Genomic DNA, 21,401 nt, shown 5'->3' with positions numbered 1-21,401 from the left:
AGGAGCAGGGCTTATTCTTGGAAGGACTGTCTCAAGGCCAGGCTCCAGGCTCAGGAAGGGAGAGAGTAGCAGCAGGGTATTCTAGAACCTCTGCTCCGTGCACTCATAGGACTCAGTGCTCAGCTGTGAACACTAGTTTAACATCTTCTCCAGAAGCTCCATGAAGGCAGAGGCCCAGCCTGCCTTGTTCAGCCCTGTGCTGTGCACTGTCACACTCTAGGCCGGGCCATTAGCAGCTCTTACCTAGATCATGGCAAGAGCCTCCAGATTAGTCTCCCCACTTCTACTCTTTCATCTGTCCAATATATTATTCACATAGTAACCAGTGGAGTTTTTTAAATGCAAATCTCACCCTGCTTATAGCCCTTCAGTGATTTCCCATTGTTCTTAGGAAATAGCCCAATTTCCAAACATGGACTTCAAGCCAAGCCAGCTACTTGGGCTTCATTCAGTTCCTCATGCCACACTCTTTGCCGCTTCCTCCCCAGACTTCCCTTCATCTAGCTAATTCCTTCTCATCCTTCAGCTCTCTGCTTATGGGTCATTTCCGTGGGAAATCCTTCCCTGAAACCCTGGTCTCCCTGATATTGACTCTGAGAACATCCTGTGCTGCTTTTTCACAACACTTTCCTCAGCTTGTTATTCCTTCATTAGTATCATTATTTGATTAATGTTTGTTTCTCTAATCTGACTTGTAAATTCTATATATGCAGGAAATGGACCCATTTTGCTCAGTGCCTACAACATAATAGGAACCTAAATATGTGTTGAGTTAGCTCAGGACTACTCCAGGTACTAGGTTCAGTTGTGAGAACTGGAGACTTGAGGCTTGTGAACCGGTCAAGAGGCCAGTTATGAGAACTGGGGAAGGGTGGGATTAGAGCAGTTTGACCCATAGCTCCTGAAAGGTGGTCTGGGAGGGCATAAGCACCTCTTGCCTCAGCTCTGGAGGGGCCTCATCAAACTCTCCCAGCAACCCTGAAATTAGGTACAAATGAAGAAATTATACCTTGCCTAAGATCACACAGTTGGTCAATGGAAGACCGAAGATTCAGACTAGCATTACGTCCAGGTGTCCCCTTTCACACCAAGGAGCTACTTTTCTTCTGTGTAAGAACAATCAGGTAACAGATGAATAATTACTGAGGTGTTTGCCTGGGACTTCTCCTGTCCTGCTTCTGCCTGGCTCACTCTAAGTAACAGCAGCATTTGTGTTACTCATGCATTCTTCAGTCGTATCCAGCTTGGGGACTGGATTATGATGGATGTCACCTAGAGGTGCATGCCAAACATCTGCATTCCAAGCTTTGCCGTTGTGATTGTCTTCTGCTGGTCTCTGTGGGCTCTTGTCGCGGCAAGCATGCTGATGGAGCTGCTCGGGAAGCCAGGCGGGAGCTCAGGCACATTGCAGAGAGGCTGGTGGCAGACACAGTGGCAGAGCAGGCAGCAAGCAAGCAATCTGGAGGTTCCTGTCTTGGGAAAGCTTTGGACAGAGCAAAGAAGCAGGCTCAGAAGGAAGTGCCAGTGGCGGGATGTGCAACTACAGGCCAAATGACATCCCGCGTGCCAGGTGCAAAATATCATCTGCGTTCTCACCCAGACTGCGGACTGTAGCAGAAGAAAGACACTCCATTTCGTCACTTGCTTCAGTCAGTATGATAGCTTTTCGTGAGTGAGGACATCTGTGGTATTGGGGGAACGCTTTCCTGTATGTACTGTATCCTACTAACAGTATTTTAAGGAATTGGTAACTTAGTGCCTACCCGCTCTTTGTTCTATTATTGTGTTCTATTGATTAAAGGAATTGCCCCGGTATCCTATTCGGTTTGCTTCATTGATCCACATCCTTGATTTTAAGTCAAGAAACCAGAATTTGCACCTAATGAGAAAACCTTTCATTTTGGAAGTAATTTCTCTTGAGCCAGTTGGAAATTATAAAATCCTGTTTCTGCTTCAATTCCACATTAAAAATACACTCTATGCAATTAGGGTCTCAGAAAATACTTTTTGCCTTTTAAAAATGTACTTTAGAATTCTCATGTCTAGATGTGCATGCAAAAAATGAATTTTTATACTTTTGTCCCTTCTCGAACAATTCTAAAAGCTTTATTTCAAATGTCTTTGCTAATTTCTTTTTTAATTTATAAGGTTTAGTACCAAATGATGCAACTCAGACAAATGCCTTAAATGAAAAAAGTAAGTGGCTATAGGAAGATAAAGACAAACTGTCCCTTAATTTACAGGCTGTGGAATGTTCTTCAGGTGTCCCTGGCATTCTTTAGTGAGTTCTTTCTTTTTTTAATTAAAATAATATATTTATTTGGCTGCGTTGGATCTTCGTTGCTGCACGCAGGCTTTCTCTAGTTGCAGCGAGTGGGGCGTACTCTGTTGCGGTGCACAGGTTTCTCATCGCGGTGGCTTCTCTTGTTGCGGAGCACGGGCTCTGCACGCGCAGGCTCAGTAGTTGTGGCGCACAGGCTTAGTTGCTCCGCGTGATGTGGGATCTTCCCGGACCAGGGCTTGAACCCGTGTCCCCTGCATTGGCAGGCAGATTCTTAACCACTGTGCCACCAGGGAAGCCCTTAAATTGTATTTTTGAACTGAGAAAAATTCTTGAATTCTGTGACCACCACCCCACAACCCGCAATCCCCTATCCACCCCCAGGCAGCTCAACACAGATTCCTATCCTCACCTCTCAGTCAAGCATTGCTCTCTGGCTTAAAGGAATAATACTTGGCTTGGCCAAGGTCACCTTCTAACTGCCAGGCTCACCAGACTCCTCAGCCCCTATTTAGCTGCTCTATGTAGCATTTGGCCCAGTGGAACACTCTTCCCTACTTGAAACCTTTGTTTCTCGACTTCCAGAACACCATTTCCTCCCTATTTCTCTGAAAACTCTTCCTAATTCCCTTTGTATTTCCTCTTTCTGGTCTTAGATGGTGGGGTTTCCCAGGGTTCCACCTCTGGCCCTTTCTTTGCTCACTCTACCTACTCTTCCTATGGGATTTCAGCCAAGCCCAAAGCCTGAATTACTATCTGTATGCTAATAACTCCCTGGGGGAAGCCTGATATACGGAAACCTCCAATAGGCCAATGGTACGGCAAGAAATAAAATGCAGAAGTCTGTTGTTAGAATGCAGCGGGAGATTCCTTGTATGGGGACAAGTTGGACATTTGAATGCTGACCTGTTTTCCCCTCTCTTCACCATCCCCAACCCCAAGCCCTGCCTAAAATAGAATAAAAGACAGCAGACTGAGCCCCACTATTCTGCTTCTCCTGATCTACAGATTCCTCATATCTAGGGACTGTTGAGACCAGAACTGGGACCTAGGGGCCCATGTCCATTCACACGTCCAGGTAACCTCAGTTGGTGTATATCTTTTGCAGGGTTTGTTTGGAAGTAAAACAGAGTAAAAAGTAGCCTTTGCTGAGTCCCCAGTCGTCATTCTCACCAATCCTTGAACCTGGACCAGCCTCTGTGGTGGGCCTAGCTCACTGCCAAATCTCCAGTTGCAATTCAGGCCTCTCATCTGACCTGCTCATACAATACTGACCTCCACCCAGCTGGCCACATGTCCCAAGGGAGATCTCCATCTTCTTGCACCATCCTTCCCGGGTTAGATCCCTAACTCAATGGTTGGCCGCTCCAAGCCACTACTCTGCCCACTCACTCATGTCGGAAATCTGAGAATCAACCTAATTTTTCCTTCCTCTCCACCCTTGTATTCAGTCATGAATGGATTCCATCTCATCAATACCTTTCAAGTCTGCATTCCTTCCCTGCTAATGTCCACTATCACTGGCTTGATCCAGGCTTCCAGGATCTGTTAAGCCTTAGAGTTAAGGTTTAAGTGTGGAGCCAGTAGCCCTCTTTGTTCTGAAAAATACAGATACAACCAGAAAACGAGATAAATTTATTCCATTATTAAGAAAATTAACCTAGTTATAAAGGTAATTATGTTTCTGAAAATAGAAAGGGTTATACAAAGAGAGTCGCCATTTATTTTAATTACCTGAGCTACTACAGATTTATTATTTTTTAAGTGGTGATTATCTTACTTTTCTCAAATAATCAAGAAATCGGAGAATGTTTTGTTAGCTCATTTTCTTTTTAATGACTAGGTCTTTTCTTCCCACAACTTAAAGTATATCAATCATATATTCTCCAACACCTTTTTTCTTTGGTTGAATCTCCTAAGGGACTTGAGACCGAGGAAGCAAGTTCAGTTATCTTACATTGGAACACGATCATGACTGAAAGGTAGAGGTATATTGTGGGGAAGGAGAGTACATTTGGGGGGCTGAGAAAGTAAAGATAGTGTTCCCACAACATGCAAAGCCAGTACCAATACTTAAAACAGCATTAGGTGGATTGAAAAGCCCTTTTAAATACCTTACTTTTTCTCTATTCTCTTAAAATCTAAATATAAATTATCATTAGCAAATAATTACGATGAATAATAACAATGTCACTTAATTTCCTGCTGGCTGAGGCCTGGCAGAGTTGAAGCATGCTGAACTCAAGAGCATGCAATTTTAGAATTGAACAATTAAACTCAGAGAAGATGAGAGCAGAGGTTACCATGGCAACCTGATCCCAGGACCCTGTGTACGACCATATTATTTCAGTGTTTGAGTCACAGAGGCTGGTTATTGTGATTTAAAATCCAGGCAATGTTTGGGTACAGATAGCGAGTTTCCCCTGTGCAAGTTTAGAAAGGACAGGTACTTTGGAGTCTGCTGAAGAGCATTATATAATCTTCAGTGAAGTGATAATCAGTTAATGGAAATAATTAGTTGTAGCTAATAACGATGATTAGTTTTAAGCTATGTCATAAACATATTAGAATTATGGGCTCTGTAAAAATAATTGCATTAAAATTTAAGAGTTAAGTATAATTGTATAATTAGTTTTCATTCATTCAACAATACTGATTAAACCCTAGTATGTGCCAGACCTTGCTGTAGGTACTGGGATTCAGTGAACAAAATAGGGTAGACAAACAATATAAATAACTTATGGTATCTGATGTGTTCAAATATGATAAGGACTATAAAGAGAAAATAAAGTAGGGCGGGGCATTGGGGGTATGTGGGACAGTGAGAGTGTGGTATGGCAGTTTTAAATTGGGTTGTCAGAGAAGGTCTCATAGAGAAGATGACATTTGAACAAACTCAGAAAAGTTGAGGGGTGAGCCATGCAGGCATTTAGGGAAGAACATTCCAGGCAGAGGAAATACCAGTGCAAAGGCCCTGAGGTAGAGGCATGCTTGTCATGTTCAAGGAACAGCAAGAGAACTGGAGTAAAGGGGAGAATAATAACAGAAGAGATCAGAGTAGAAACAGAAGGCAGGACCATATAGGGCTTTGTAGGTCACTGAAAGTATTTTTGGCCTTTATTCTGGGAGAAATAGGCAGCTACTAAAAGATTTTGAGCAGAAGGGTGACATGACCAGTTAGGAGGCAATAGCCTCCTTAATTGTTACTAAGGGGGAAAATTATGGTCACTGCGGGTTAGTAATGGAAGTGGGGAAAAGTGTTCAGATTCTGGATATATTTTGAAAGTACATAGATACAATGGGATTTCCTGATGGATTGGATATGGGGTATGAAAGAAAGAGAGGGGTTAAAGATGACTACAAGGTTTGGAGCCTAAGCAACTGGAATAATGTAATTGCCATCATTTGGGAAGGGAAAAACTGGATGGAGGGGGTTTGGTGGTGGAGATGGGACGAAATGAGAGAGCAGAATAAAGTTTGAGCTATCTATTAGAAATACATGACGGGGGGGTGGGGGGGACTTCCCTGGTGGCACAGTGGTTAAGAATCTGCCTGCCAATGCAGGGGATATGGGTTCAAGCCCTGGTCCAGGAAGATCCCACATGCCACAGAGCAACTAAGCCCGTGTGCCACAACTACTGAGCCTGCACTCTGGAGCCCCCAAGCCACAACTACTGAGCCCACATGCCACAACTACTGAAGCCCGAGCACCTAGAACCCGTGCTCTGCAACAAGAGAAGCCACTGCTCACTGCAACTAGAGAAAGTCCACGTGCAGCAATGAAAACCCAACGCAACTAAAAATAATAAATAAATAAATAAATTTTTAAAAAAGCATCACACGGGGAGAATAGCTCCGTGCTTTGTGACCACCTAGAGGGGTGAGATAGGGAGGGTGGGAGGGAGATGCAAGAGGGAGGGGTTATAGGGATATATGTATACACATAGCTGATTCACTTTGTTATACAGCAGAAACTAACACAACATTGTAAAGCAATTATACTCCAATAAAGATGTTAAAAAAAAATCAGTGTAGAAGAAAAATATATGTATGTGTGTTTCATATATATGTGGTAAAATATTTGAAGATGAATTCTTTAAGAAGGGCATATGTTTGAAATTAAACTTTTTTAGTTAATAAAAAAAAGGAAGAAAGACATAGGGGAATTCCCTGGTGGTTCAGTGGTTAAAACTCCGAGCTTCCACTGCAGGGGGCACGGGTTCGATCCCTGATCGGGGAACTAAGATCCTGCATACCGTGTGGTGTGGCCAAAAAGAAAAAAAAAAAAGAAAAAAAAAAGAAAAAAGAAATACGTAGGGAAAGAGAAGACAGTTGGAGATACAAGTCCAGAGCTTGCGGGGAGTTTAGGCTGGAGGTATAAAGTCAGGGGTCATAGGGCAAATGCATGGTATTTAGAGCCACAAGAATAGGTGAGACAACCAGGGGACTGAGACGAGGCCAGACTGAGCTCTAGGACACTGTAATAGTAAGATGTTGAGAAGAAAAATGGGACCAGCAAAAGACTAAGGAGGAGCCAGAGAGATAAAAGCAAAACCAGGTAAGTATGGAGTCTTCGAAACCAGATGAGGAAAGCATTTCCAGGAGGAGGGAATGATCAAAGACGTTAAAGGCTGCTGATAGGGTAACTGCCATTGATTTAAGCCATGTGGAGGTCATTGGTGCCCTTGACACTCATCAGAGTGATGAGAGTGGAGGCTGATTGGAGTGGCTGCCAGAAAATATCAGGTGAGGAGTTGGAGACAGCCTGTAGACAGATCTTTTGAAGACTGTTCTTTTGGGGTGTCAGCTAGAGGGAAAGTGGGGTAGAGAAGGTTTTTCTTTAGAGAGGAGATTTAATAGCATGTTTTTATGCTATATATATATGAAATTATTACTATTTTTAATTTGATTATTTTATATTGAAATTTATCTTCCAGATACTATATCCCCTATTCCCTAGGACCTCCAATTAGTCAAACGTTCGTCTTTCACCTGGGATGTTGACATTTTCCTGGCTACATTAGTGTCTTTATTCAGTTGGATAACATGGTCAGTCTTTCAATTTGGAATTTCTCACTCATGTGGATTCTGAATGTCCCTTGCCCTTTTGACATGCCGAATAAGCCACACCAACACTAGTCCATCCATCACATTCTTGGTCTCTGTTCCTAGTCTCAGGTTCCCCAGTGATGCTGGAGAAACATGAAGAACATGCAGATGTAATCTGCCACTCATCCCTAATATCCTGCCCGATCCAGGCCCTTGGCACTGTGCTGTATTTCCTGTATCTCTTGTTCCCTAACTTATTGAATTGATCCCACTGACCGAGTCTAGGTTAAATAGGAGCATTTGCAGGTCATGTGCCGCCGGTAAGGTCTACCCTGCTGGCCAAAGGTCCGGATGGATGTAAAGCCCTGCAGCATCTCTGCAGCCCAGCACAGGCGGAGCTCACAGGCAAGCAAGAGGGGTTGTGCCTTTTGCATAACAGCAGCAGCAACTGGCTTTTGCAGGAAGACATGGGACGATGCCCTTGAGGGCTGAGCTCTGAGAAATCACAGGCAGACACTGAGAATCCCCTTCTGTGTGTATATAATCCCTGTTGCTGGAGATGGCTGTTCAGAAGCGGACAAGGAGAGAGTGAGGCCCAGGGGCGTGAATAGATGGCACCCAGCTGAGCTGAGCCGAGAGAAGAGGATCCACGCTACATAAGGACTGAGAAAGTTTCCTTTTGCTGCTTATAGGCCTCAGGTGTAGAGCTGAGTTAATCATGCTCCTTGGTTTGCTTGCTATCTCCCTTCCCAGCCCCACGGAACTATCTCCCCAATGCCTCCTGAGTCAGGTTATTTACAGTTGCAACAAAAAACACACACACATTTTAAAGTTAGCTCATATTTATAAAATATAGCTCTTATTCCATTGTGAGGGTTCAGTCTACCTACACAAAGGGGCAAGTTCAACCTACCAGAAATTGCATTTATTCTGCAATAGCAGAGGAATTGCAATTCAGGAAACGCTCACTGTAACAAGCTGCAGGTGAGTCTGATTATAGTTTGGAGTGGGCTGTATTTAAGGGCAAGGACTGCAGAGGGGAGGTCCAGCCAGCGTCCAAGCAGTAAGTTGACTGGTTTGAAGATGGGGAGAAACTTTTGGAAGGTGTTCATTGGTCGAGAGGTAAGTCTTGGTCTTCTGTAAATCAGGCATTTATGGGGAAATCAGTCACTAAATTCTTTAAGTTTGGTTCTTCTGAGGGCGTGTGTGTGAGATTCTCCATTTTGTAGCCTCTGGTTCCATTTTATTTATTTATTTTTGCGGTACGCGGGCCTCTCACTGTCGTGGCCTCTCCCGTTGTGGAGCACAGGCTCCGGACGCGCAGGCTCAGCGGCCATGGCTCACGGGCCCAGCCGCTCCGCGGCGTGTGGGATCTTCCCGGACCGGGGCACGAACCCGTGTCCCCTGCATCGGCAGGCGGACTCTCAACCACTGCGCCACCAGGGAAGCCCCTGGTTCCATTTTAGATTGGAATGCTTTCACATCATTTTGATATTTTCATCAGGTCGTGAGTTAATCCCACTCAGGTACAGTTAAAGGTATATCAAAAGTGGGTAGAATTGGACTTCCCTGGCACTCCAGTGGTTAAGACTCCTTGCTTCCACTGCAGGGGGCAAGGTGTTCAATCCCTGGTCCCAGAACTAAGATCCTGCATGCTGCGTGGTGTGGCAAAAACAAAAACAAACAAAAAACCCCCAATTGGGTAGAGGCAACTAACAAGTGTAGTCAAGATTTTTGTACCCAGAGTGAGCATTTATTATATCATTCAGTAAATACTTAGCAAATGTCCACTACATGTTAGTATTGTTATTTTTCTTTCAATTTATAGAACTACTACATATATCAAGTACCCACCTGGGGTGATTTTGACACAATGAATTCTCCTACCTCAATGGGGTGTCCTACAATTCAATTCAATACTGATACTACTCAGTTAGTGCAGACCTCACAGGTTAAGGGCTCAGTCGCACAAGACTGCACCCACTTCAAACACCAGGTGTAAGTCCTGAGCCATCTGTACATCTGACCAACTGGCTATAAATCAGAGGTTCTCAGGACCTTCTTCCTCGATTCCATAATTTGCTGGATGGCTTGCAGAACTCAGGAACATGCTTTTTGTTTACGTTTACCACTTTATTATGAAGGATGGAGCTCAGGAACAGCCAAGTGGAAGAGATGCATATGGGGGTGGGGTGGCCGGGGTGTGTGTGAGGACACAGAGCTTCTATGCCCTCTCCAGGCATGCCAGCCTCCCGGCACGTCAATGTTGTTCCAAACCCAGAAGCTCTCTGAATCTCATGCAAGAGTTTTTACAGAGCTCAATCTCCCTCACCTTCCCCCAGCCCCTCACCTTGCTCTTCCTTCCCAGAGTTGGTGGGTGGGGCTCAAAGTTCCAGCTCTACTTAGTCTTCCTGAAACCAGTTCCATCTAAGTCATCTAGGGGCCCCGCCCTAAGTCACCAGATTAGCATAAACTCAGGCGTGATCAAAGGGGCTTGTTAGGAATAATAAAAGATACTCCTATCACTCAGGAAATTCCAAGGCTTAAAAGCTCTTAAAGGAGCTCTGTGCCCCAAACCAGGGACAAAGAACGAAATATATTTTTGTATCCTACCACACCATTTGTCAGTGTCTCTGATGTACTGCCGAGATGCCCGCCTCGGATCTGAGCCTCGTTCTGCTGGGAAGTGTCGCCCGCTGACAGCTCTCAGCCGAGTTGCTCTCTGGGAATTGCCCTCAGTTGAGGACCCTCAGCTCATCCAAGGTTACAGAAGGTTCTCCCCCTGGGGAAAGTCAGCATTCAATGCCTTGGCTTACAGGGGGGATGGGGGCAGGGCAGAGCTAGTCTGAAGGACCTTCCTAGCTTTAGGTCTTACTGTGACTGCTTTACAGTCCTTTCCTCTCAGCCCATTCCCATCTCTTCCTTCCCCATGACGTTGACCCTAAGGGCATTCCCTGATAAAACCTCTGCATGCAAATCTCCCTCTCAGTCAGTTGCCAGGAACCTACCTAAGACACCAGACATGATGCTTGGAAGTTTACATGTAACGTGATCTAATTTTCTTAACAATCCCATAAGGTAGACATTATTAACCACTTTAGAGAAGAGGATACCGAAAACTAGTAAAGTTGAATGACTTTCCCAAAGTCACAGTGGTAAGGTGTGATTGACTCTAGTCTGTTTAATTTCAGAGCTACACTCTTTTCACTGTGACACCTCAACCTACTGGCTGTTTCTGGTGGAAACAGGGGAAAGGGAGGTGCTAGGGTTCAGGTCCTGAGGGTGTTAAGAATTGCTGAGCTGTGAGGAAGAAATGAAAGAAAGTCAAGGTGGGAGGCTGGAGAAATCAACTCTTCCACCCGACTAGGGAGCCCTAGATTGAGACTCTGCAGGTGGGAAGAATCAGAAATAAAGGAGAGGAGGAATGAGTTCAGGAATTGAACAAGTAGAGTAATTCAAAGTCTTACTCTGTAACCCAGAATTGCTTCTGTGTGGGTCCTGGAGTATGTCAGTGGGTGGACACATCTTTCAAGGAGCTAAATTAAGTGTAACATTGGTCACATCCCATAATTTTTATGTGTATTTGTCACCTGAGAAATTGTGCGTCTAGGAGGTGTAGGTTAACAAGTACATTTATATGTTGATTTCTTCTTGCCTTCCTGCTCGTTTACCCTTCCATTAAGCCTTTAAGGAGCACATTACATTAGACTGCGGGCAGCCAAAAATCAATAAAACACAATTCCTGTTGAGGCATTAACAGTCTAGTGGGAGAAACAGACATTCAAACAACAACAACAAAGGCAAAAAGGCCCGTAAGGAAGCTCTGAGCACCCACTCGAGGGAGCCCCTAACTCCGACTGGGATAATAGTCCTGGAGGGGTTTAAGGGAAATGTCCCCTGGACTGGAAATCAGGTTATACTGAGAGCAAAACCGAAGAATCAATCCATAATGGATAAGATTAGCCACCAGGAAAAATCATCCAATATATTGTCTATAAATGTGTACCTCCTTTGCTTAAACCCTTCAATAGCTCTCTATTTTCCTTAGGAATAAATTCAAACCACTTACCATGACCTTTCTTTATTCTTGGCTTTTCCAATTTCATCTCAGATCCCCAGTGATTAGTAAGCACAAGAAGTCTGAGAATCACACAGGATAATACATGAGAGATTTAGTACAGAGCTTGGCGCTTGTGCCAGCTCTTTCAGCTCCAAACCACCTTCTCTATCACAGACCTTCTGTGACTCTGGGGCTGGGACCCTGCAAACCACATTTCTGCTTTGCCGGCTGGCTCGCTGCTAGGCTCTGCCTTCAGGGGGCACTAGAGGGAGGCTGAAAGGCTGGAGGAGGAAAAGTGACTCGCAGGGTCCCTCCTGTTCCAGAGAGCCTCATTCCCACCAAGCTTCACCGCCGCAGCTGCAGGTCATTTTCTGGAAGCAGTGGAATCCAGTTTGCAGTTTTTCTAACAACTGCAGCCCCAGCTTCATAGTGCTCCCTCAGACAGCAGCACCAGCAGAGGTCTGGGGAGATTTTTTTTTTTTTTTTTTGGGGGGGAGATTTTTGATTGTCACAGTTCAGAGGATGTATGTCGGGGGGTGCTATTGGCATCTAATGAAGAGAGGCCAGGGATGCTGCTAAACATTCTGCAATTCACCGACAGCCCCTCTGCAAAAAATTATTCGGTCCAAAATGTCAACAGTGTCGTGCTTCAGAAACTCTGTTAGAGTTTTCTTTTTGCCTTTTTCAGTTAATTTTACACATAAACAATCCTTTATATTGAATTCCTTCTGATCAAATAATTATCATGGTTTTTGGCTGAATCCTGACTTATTCAGCTCTCAATAGTGTTAAAAGAAATTGGATGACTAGGGGAAAGCTGAAGATACCCATGGTTGAGTCTAAAAAATATAATTAATTGTAAATGAGTTCATTCTTCATGTATCATGATATGAATTAAAAATATAATGTCTAAAAGGGATTATAAATCAAGAGTCAGTGATATTCTTTAGGAAAATATAACTTCTCTTGGAGTGGGGCCTGAGAGAACGGGGACAGAAGATTGCTGATTTTAATTTTAAGCGCTTCTATACTATTTTGTAAAACCCATGCTCAGGTATTATTTTGATTAAAATATTTTAAGGGACTTCCCTGGTGGCGCAGTGGTTAAGAATCTGCCTGCCAATGCAGGGGACGCAGGTTTGATCCCTGGTGTGGGAAGATCCCACATGCCGCGGAGCAACTAAGCCCGTGCACCACAACTACTGAGCCTGCACTCTAGAGCCCGCGAGCCACAACTACTGAGCCCACGTGCCACAATTACTGAAGCCCACATGCCTAGAGCCCATGCTCTGCAACAAGAGAAGCCACCGCAATGAAAAGCGCACTCACTGCAACGAAGAGTAGCCCCTGCTCGCTGCAACTAGAGAAAGCCCGTGTGCAGCAAGGAAGACCCAACGCAGCCAAAGATAATAAATTTTGTTTTTAAAATAAGAAAAAAAATCCACTACATATGTACCACTCAATAAATATTATACAATGGAAGCGTCAAGCCAGTGGCTGACAGATATGTTTTGTTTGGCCTTCATTGTATTGTTTAAATGGCCAATATTGCAAAAATATAAGAATTTAGATAAAAGTACAGTTTTAAAAAATTTCCCCCCAAAATTAAAAATTTGGCAGTGACAAGCCTTCATTTGCATATGGTAACCATCAGCTGTGCTTGAGCCGCTGCCCACTTTCGACAAAGTATATGCTTTCCATTTTGCCTCGGTCCTCACCACTCCCTGCTTCCTTCGTTTGGGCTACTGGCTTGCTCCCATATGCATTGCAGTTTGCAAGCCAGATTAAATAATCTTTAGTGTCCTATACCATGGTGCCATCAACATACAAAGCAGCAAAAGGAATTTACATAAGCGTCACGGATCAAGATTGGCACAAGCTGGTAACATTGTTTTTTTTTTTTTTTTTTTGGGCTGTGCTGCGGCATGTGGGATCTTAGTTCCCCAACCAGGGTTTGAACCTGGGCCCCCTGCATTGGAAATGCTGGAGTCTTAGCCACTGGACCACTGGGGAAGTACCTCATTGATTTTTAAATGAAGGAAGAGAATGGCTCCTCTTGCACCAACTTATGATAAGTTATGTGCCCAGTACAGTACTGTTCTAACTGAATTAATTCAGTTAATCCTCACAACAGTACAATGAAATAAGTCATGGTATCCGTTTTATAGATGCAAAAAATCAAGGCACAGAGAGGTTAATAAATGACACAGTATCACACAAGTACCCTCCACACATCATCTGTGTTTAACAAATATTAAAAAAAACACAAACATTCCATGCACTTTGTTCAGGTGGTTTCTGTATTCACTAGGACACAAATATCAGAAAGCCAGCTCAAACCAGCTCTGAAACAAAACGTCTCAAATGTGGATTAATTGGCTCATACAATCAAACCACAGGATGCCAGGATTGGAGCAGGCTCCTGGGTGATTGCACACAGCCGGTTCTCTTGTTCTCTGTCTCTCCCTCTCTAATTCATATTCTCTTTGTGTGTTGGCTTCATTCTTTCAGGTTCCTCTTTGCGGTGGGTGTTGCAGGCTGGAAAGAAGACCCCGACATAGAATTTAACGTTCAGGATGTTTTTATTTATTTAATTAATTTTTTAAAATTTTTGGCTGTGTTGGGTCTTCGCTGCTACACACGGGCTCCCTCTAGTTGCGGTGAGCAGGGGCTACTCTTTGCTGCGGTGCGCAGGCTTCTCACTGCAGTGGCTTCTCTTGTTGCGGAGCATGGGCTCTAGGCGCGCTGGCTTCAGTAGCTGTGGCACGCGGGCTCAGTAGTTGTGGCTCGCGGGCTCTAGAGTGCAGGCTCAGTAGTTGTGGTGCACGTGGGCTTAGTTACTCTGTGGCATGTGGGATCTTCCCGGACCAGGGCTCAAACCCATGTCCCCTGCATTGGCAGGTGGATTCTTTTTTTAAAATTTATTTATTTATTTATTTATTTTTGCCTGTGTTGGGTCTTCGTTTCTGTGCGAGGGCTTTCTCTAGTTGTGGCAAGCAGGGGCCACTCTTCATCGTGGTGCGCGAGCCTCTCACTATCGTGACCTCTCTTGTTGCGGAGCACAGGCTCTAGATGCACAGGCTCAGTAGTTATGGCTCACGGGCCTAGTTGCTCCGTGACATGAGGGATCTTCCTAGACCAGGGCTCAAACCCGTGTCCCCTGCATTGGCAGGCAGATTCTCGACCACTGCGCGACCAGGGAAGCCCCTCAGGATGTTTACTGAGGAGTACCCTCAGGATTAACACCTGTGGAAGGGAAAAGCTGTTTGCAGGACTGGGCAGAGGCAAAATTGAGCTGTGATGCAGGCCCAGCGCTGGCCTGGGCTGACCCCATCAGGAACTGTGGAGTTAGAATAGCTCTTCAGAGTTGTCCCGAGTTGGATGGAGATGGCCTGGCTGCTGCATCCATCAGTCTTTGCATGTGGGCGGCTCAGCGCAGGGGTGACTTTGGGTGAGGAAGCTCTCTGTAGCTGAGGCAGTCCCTGAAGGCTGACAGCCAAAAGCTGTGGGCCAACAATACTCCCAACAGCTGGGCCAAGTCCTTGACTGAAGCGGGATCTTGGCCCTGCATCCCATAGGAGATGTGACTGCCAGCCATTCTAGGGTCACATTCTTATAATTTTCCATCTAACGAAAAAGAAAGATCTTCCTTGAACTCCAACAAATTCCAGGGAAGGACTCTGGTCTATCTTGAATCACATGCCCATTCCTTGGGCCAGTGATTTAGCCAGGGGCTGAGAACTATGATAGGTGCATTCTTGGTCATGCCCACCCTTGTAAGCAGCTGGGTGTTCTGCAGAGGACTGGGGTTGGCGGCCCCACAAAACCCCATAGAGTCTGGGAAGAGCATTTCCCCAAAGAAACGGGGGGTGGTGCTGTAATCCCAAGAAGAGGGAGTGTATTATTCCGACTAAACCAATAACTCACAACAGTTTTCCTTTCATTGTTTCTCAGTCAGCCTTTCAAATTTGACCTGCTCCTCAATGATACTGGCAGCTGTACCCTTTACATGGCTGGAAACCTGAGAAGGGCACATGCCTATATACTTGGGGAGAATAAAAGTCAGCCGGCTCTTCCAAGCCTGCAAGAATAAAGGAGCAGTGACATCCATCAATTTCCTACCTCAACCTAGCCTCATGATAGAGGCTCTACATTAGTTCCCAGCTTTTGCACAATGTCCCCCCCTCCCCAATCAACCAGTGAGAACTTGATGAGTCAGGAATTTAATAGTCTGTCTTGATCCTAGAACTTCAACCCCTCTTGATACATGCTCCAAACACCTGCCAACTCACCCAGGTAAGGTGCAAAATCCCACTGCATTAGTGGAATATTATCCTCTGCTTCCTCTCCATGCTTGTCTCTGTTCCATTCCCCAGTTTTGTCTTCATCTTTCATTTCAGATCCTCCAGTTCCTTGACCTTGCTGCTTGCTTTGAATCTTTCTGATCCTGACTTTTGGCTCCTAGTCAACAGCCCTCTCTTGGATTCATTGCCCACACCTGTCCTAGTCAACCCTGGGTTCCCCACTAACTTGACAGCCACTCTCCTGCTTGATCCCCCGTGAGTGAGGCACAAAGGACCTCAAAATGCTGCACTCTGTACATCCATGTGGTTTCGATTCTTTGGAAGAAATTCAAATGGAAAAGCATACAGTGAATAAAAATGAGAGTCATGCAAATAGGAGAAACCAGAAATCTACCAAGAGACTGACAAAGTAATAGCTGCCTGATGGGCTTCCCACGGTCCAGAGTCTGACCTTGCAGGCAACCGCATGTGATCTTGTCAGTTGGTTGTAGCCAGGGATGCTGACTGATCCTACGGAAACTCTGCAAGAGATTGAAAATTATACATAAGAATGACAATCTATTATTTTACAGAGGAAATGGAACTATGAGAGGGACTAGACACTTGATCCTTCTTGTCAGTATCTTCTCCTTTATGGCGACTTCCAACTTTTGCTCATTTTATAAGGTATTAAGGACAAAGGCTATAAAACACATAAATGATTTTCTGTAATGGGTAGAGCAAGGGTGACATTGATGAACTGAACTATTGGCTGGCAGGCAGTGCCACCTTGTGGCAGTTCCAAGTGTCCACTGCTCAGCAGAGGTGGGGAAAGGGCACATTCGGTGAGTGAAATGGTGGCTTGAGTGTCTTTGTGAAATGTAAAAGTGTCGTTTGTGTAACAGACACAGGAACGTCAAGGACTGCCTCTACTTTTTGCATTGTGTTCACAGTTGTTTAGATCTCTTAATGTTCTCCCTTGGGTCAAGTCTTGCTGGCCTCAGAAGCATTTTGTCTCTCTGAGCTGACTGCATACCTCTGAGCAGTTAATGTAATGTGTTTACATCTCCAGGTGAACATTTATTCCCAAGTGCTCGGGGGACAGTTTACCATGTCTCTTGTGTACAGGCCCTGTGGCTTCCTGCTGTTACAAGAGTCCAGGAAGTAGGGCTAGGTCAGCACTCTTGTGAGGCTATTGGAGACTGTACCTATGCCAGGCCTGCTTCTTCCTGAGTCTCTTGAATCATCCATGTGGTTCCGCTCTGTCATCTTCCAGCCCCACACCCAGCGACCCCAGGGGTTGCCAGAGACCTGCTTCTCTCTAGAGGATGTCTCCAGTTCTTGTTTTCCTTGCTTCATATGGAATAGTTGAATTACCTGGCTCATCCTCATCATGATTTCTCAACAGGTGCCTAGCTACCTGCTGCATGTCCACATGCCGTGCACTAGAGGATCCAGTTTCTGTTCAGACCTTGGGTGGCAGGTTGAAAACTGGACTGAACCTCTTGGCCCCTGTCTGGCCTTTGATCATCTGTCCTGGGAAGAGTGCCCGGCTCTGACCTGCTCCCCCTGTCCGTTCTTATTCCTCTCCAATTCCCTTTCCCCACTTCTCCAGACGTGCTATTGGGCTGATATTCCAAGTGGAACACTCCAAACGCTTGCTGGGGCAAACTCTGTACAGTCCCAGAAAAAGAAATTATCCTTTAAGCCAATCTAACCTAGGACCCCTGTACAGATGCAACCTCATCTCACAGCATGGATGGTTCTCCAGTGGCACGGAGAAGGTCACGTGCATTTTCCTGTCACAATAAAATGGGACACGAGAGTGCCATTCTTGCATGAGTCGTTAGATGTAATGTAATGCACTCAATTTATTCTTTTTCTTTTTTTTGCGGTACGCAGGCCTCTTACTGCTGTGGCCTCTCCCGTTGCGGAGCACAGGCTCCGGACGCACAGGCTCAGCGGCCATGGCTCACGGGCCCAGCTGCTCTGCGGCATGTGGGATCTTCCCGGACCGGGGCACGAATCCACGTCCCCTGCATCGGCAGGCGGACTCTCAACCACTGTGCCACCAGGGAAGCCCCCTCTCAATTTATTCTTTAGTTTAATAATTTTGCTCCATTACTGCATAAATGATGAACAATATAAGTGAACAGGGTAAATGAAGAATAGGATGCATTTTTGGCCTTGTAGAGGAAAATTATGCTGAGAGTTTTAATACATTTAAATTCTACATTCATTTATTACTTCTGTCCACTGAGCACTTTTGCATGCTCCATTTAATTTATTTTCCATAAATGTATTCTGTAGTGTAGGACATTCTAATAGAGGTTCTTCTGTGTTTCTTGGCTTCTCTAGCTTATATGTTGTCACTTCCCACCTCAAATTCTATGCCCCAGCAACAGTAAATGCCATTTATTGTCTCAAATATGCCATGTTCTTTTTCACTCTGATTCTCCTCTCATTATGCCTGAAATAGTGTCTTTACCAGACCAACAGAAGTGGGGAGGAGTAATTTCTACCAATCCATTACTTTTTTATCCAACAGTATGGGAAAATATCCCTAAACCTACGTCCAGGTAGGGTGCCCTCCTTATGTGCTCTGCTTGTCAAGCTTCCCAGGGTGCCCACCCCTGAGTGTGCTCAAATGCCACTGCAAACCCAACGCCTTACATACCTGAGGAGATTGGTCCCATGCTTACTGTAGCAACCAGTACTCTTGAGTGGAACATTTTAAAGAAGTTAGGTAACTGTCCTCTTTAGCGCAGACCTTTTCGTTGTTGAGTATTTTTACGGTATGCATGTGCTGTCAAGGCAGCAGAAATTCTGAAACTGAATTCTTAGAGTATAGTGATATTTACAGTGAATGGGTGATGTCTTTTTCTATTTTCTAAATTTTTTAAAATGTCAATATTGGGCTTCCCTAGTGGCGCAGTGGTTGAGAGACCGCCTGCCAATACAGGGAATACGGGTTCGTGCCCCGGTCCGGGAAGATCCCACATGCCGCGGAGCGGCTGGGCCCGTGAGCCATGGCCGCTGAGCCTGCGCGTCCGGAGCCTGTGCTCCGCAACGGGAGAGGCCACAACAGTGAGAGGCCCGCGTATCACACACACACACACACACACACACACACAAAAGTCAATATTGCTCCCAAGAATGTGTGGGGTTCAGAAACCCAAAGGCAAACTTGGGGAATAATTATAAAAAAATGAAAAATAAAAATCTTTGCAAAAATTTTCAGAACTTTGATTTGCTTTGATGTTCAGCTAGTAGAAGTGAATTAAATGTCCTTAAACAATGTTTTTTTAGTAGAATATTTCTCTAAAAAATTGTATAAACTACATGACATACATACACACCTATGTGGTAAAAGTGTAAAGATATGAATGGGAGAGGAAGGAAAACATGGGAGGTTTCAACCGTATTTGTAGTGGGTTTTTTCCTAGTTTTATTGAGATATGGTTGACGCATAACATTGTATAGTTTAAGGTGTACAGCAGAATGATTTGATATATGTATATATTGTGAAATGATCACCACAGTAAGTTTAGTTAACATCTATCACCTCACAGAGTTACATTTTCTTTTCTTATAATGAGAGAACTTTTAAGCTCTACTCTCAGCAATTTTCAAGATAGTATTGTTAACTATTGTCGCCATGCTGTACATTACATCCCCAGGACGTACTCATCTTGTAACTGGAAGTTTGTAACTTTTGACCACCTTCACCCATTTCCCTATTTCTCTGTAGTGTTTTATTTCTTAGGTGGTGTAATGGACGAACCAGTGTTTATTATATTATTCTTTAAAAAAATGGATTTAAAATCCATTTTTCCCTACTCCTCACTGAATAAATTGAAAGTAGTCTCCAGTTAATAGCCTCCCCAGGAAGCATGTGTCTTGCTCTTGCCATGCCCACGGCATTTTGTACCTCCCCCCAACCCCCCTTGATGCTGATCACATTAGACTGTGTTTTGATTGAGAAGTGTGCTTCTCTTTCTCTGTCTCTCCCAGTGGACTGTGAACTCTTTACTTGTTTGTTTTATTTTTGGCCATGCCGCACGGCTCGTGGGATCTTGGTTCCCCAACCAGGGATTGAACCCGAGCCCTGGGGGGTGAAAGTGTGGAGTCCTAACCACTGGATTGCCAGGGAATTCCCTGGACTGTGAACTCTTAAGGGCAGGGGTCATTGGTTCCTCACTGTTGTCTCCCTAACCCTAAGTGCAGTGCTCACACAGAAATGGTGCTCAGTAAATTTGTGGAATCAGCAGGTGGCTGGATGGATGTAGGGTAGGATGATATCCTCTGAGCAGCCAGTTAAGCAGTGCCAAAATTCCAACCTATAGGTTTCTGCCATTGACTCCTTCTCTCGTCCCCCTTCCTCCTAAAAAAAAATTCTCAAGGGGCTGTTTAAGTAATAGGTCTCATAGAGAACATACATACATGGCAAAACCTCATCCACAGCTACAATTCCCTAAGAAAGAGCTCTCCTGGAGGGATTCAGAGAGACTCAGGTTGCTCTCTGGGTGATTTGGAAAAGAAAGGTAGAGGTACTCCCATTTATTCATTATCTACCATGCGACACTTTCACATATAATACTCTCATTTAGTTCTCACAACCACACTGTAAGGTAGGTTTCACCATCCCTCTGTGCACAGATGAAAGAGAGATGATGGACCTTGACCAGGTTACGTACAGCAGGAGGTGGAGCCCAGGCTTACCCTCAGGTCTACTTGGCACCAAAGCCCAAGTACCTTCCTTTTACCACGTACTCTAGGCTGTTAGAGACATGGAAGGCTTTGACCTGAAACCTTGGAAGTTATCCATGTAATCTACTTTTTGCTGTTGAAATAATTGTCTTTAAAAATAAAGAGCTTTGCAACATTTCTCTTACCAAATAGGATTTTGCAAATCATGATTTGGCAAGAGAAAAAAAGGATGCTCAACTATCCCTTAAGTCTGTAATTGATGGAGCAACTCAAAATTAGTCACGAACCTTTTTGGCCGTATTGGATGAGTGAGGCATGTCCTGCTTTTTTACATGTCTGGGGCATGAATTCTGGCTTAGGTTCCCCTAGCAGAAGGATTACTTTCATTCATCTCCAAAGGTAGCCCACTGGCCTGCTTCCCCACTACTTCTGCTGCCAGGTCAACTCATTTACTTATTAACCAATGTTTATTGCACACCGGCTATTTGTCAGGGTCAGGGCTAGGCATTTTACCTGAATCATCTCAGTTAATCCTAACTGTGACCCTATGAAGAAGGAAATATAATTAACCCTATTTTATCATTAGAAAAAAAATTTCTTGCTCACAAGACTATAACTGGTGGACCTGGATTGAGATCCAGATCGGTGTGAATCCAGAACCAGCGTTTTCACTGGTTTATGAGCTTGCCCCATAGGCAACAATGCAGTCATGATGTTATGACATTGATACACTGCTCTCTGACCAGCTTGCATTATTGCCTCCCGTTGGTCAGCATTTCCCAGAGGCCTGAGTTGCATGTGACAGGTTGACTTTCATTTTTCTTTCTCAGTAACTGAGCTATGGTTTGTGGAACTATCAGGCACATCTCCAGAATCACAAATCCCTTTCATGAGTAGAAAGGATTTCTTTTGCCTGGATTTTTAAAGACACTTTCCTTAGAAAGACCCCTTTTGTTGAGCAAATGCAGGGAATTCTGTTTTCATCATGGACGCTTGAAAAAAGGGAATGCAAATCCTT

At 44.6% G+C, this 21,401-nt stretch overlaps 1 protein-coding gene across 1 annotated transcript in view; it reads left to right on the top strand.

The window, feature by feature from the left end:
* Window positions 1-16,506: 16,506 nt before the first annotated feature.
* The window catches only part of CPM (carboxypeptidase M), a 289,531-nt gene continuing 284,636 nt past the window's right edge, over window positions 16,507-21,401 (top strand). The window contains exon 1 of the mRNA XM_060025195.2: window positions 16,507-16,518. The gene's annotated coding sequence lies outside the window, so the exon portion shown is untranslated. The remainder of the gene's footprint in view (window positions 16,519-21,401) is intronic.

This window comes from Delphinus delphis, chromosome 11 (genome assembly GCF_949987515.2).
Source record: "Delphinus delphis chromosome 11, mDelDel1.2, whole genome shotgun sequence".
NCBI classification, from domain to species: Eukaryota; Metazoa; Chordata; class Mammalia; order Artiodactyla; family Delphinidae; genus Delphinus; species Delphinus delphis.
Note: the sequence above shows the minus strand (reverse complement) of the source record. Positions and strands in the feature narration are given on the sequence as shown.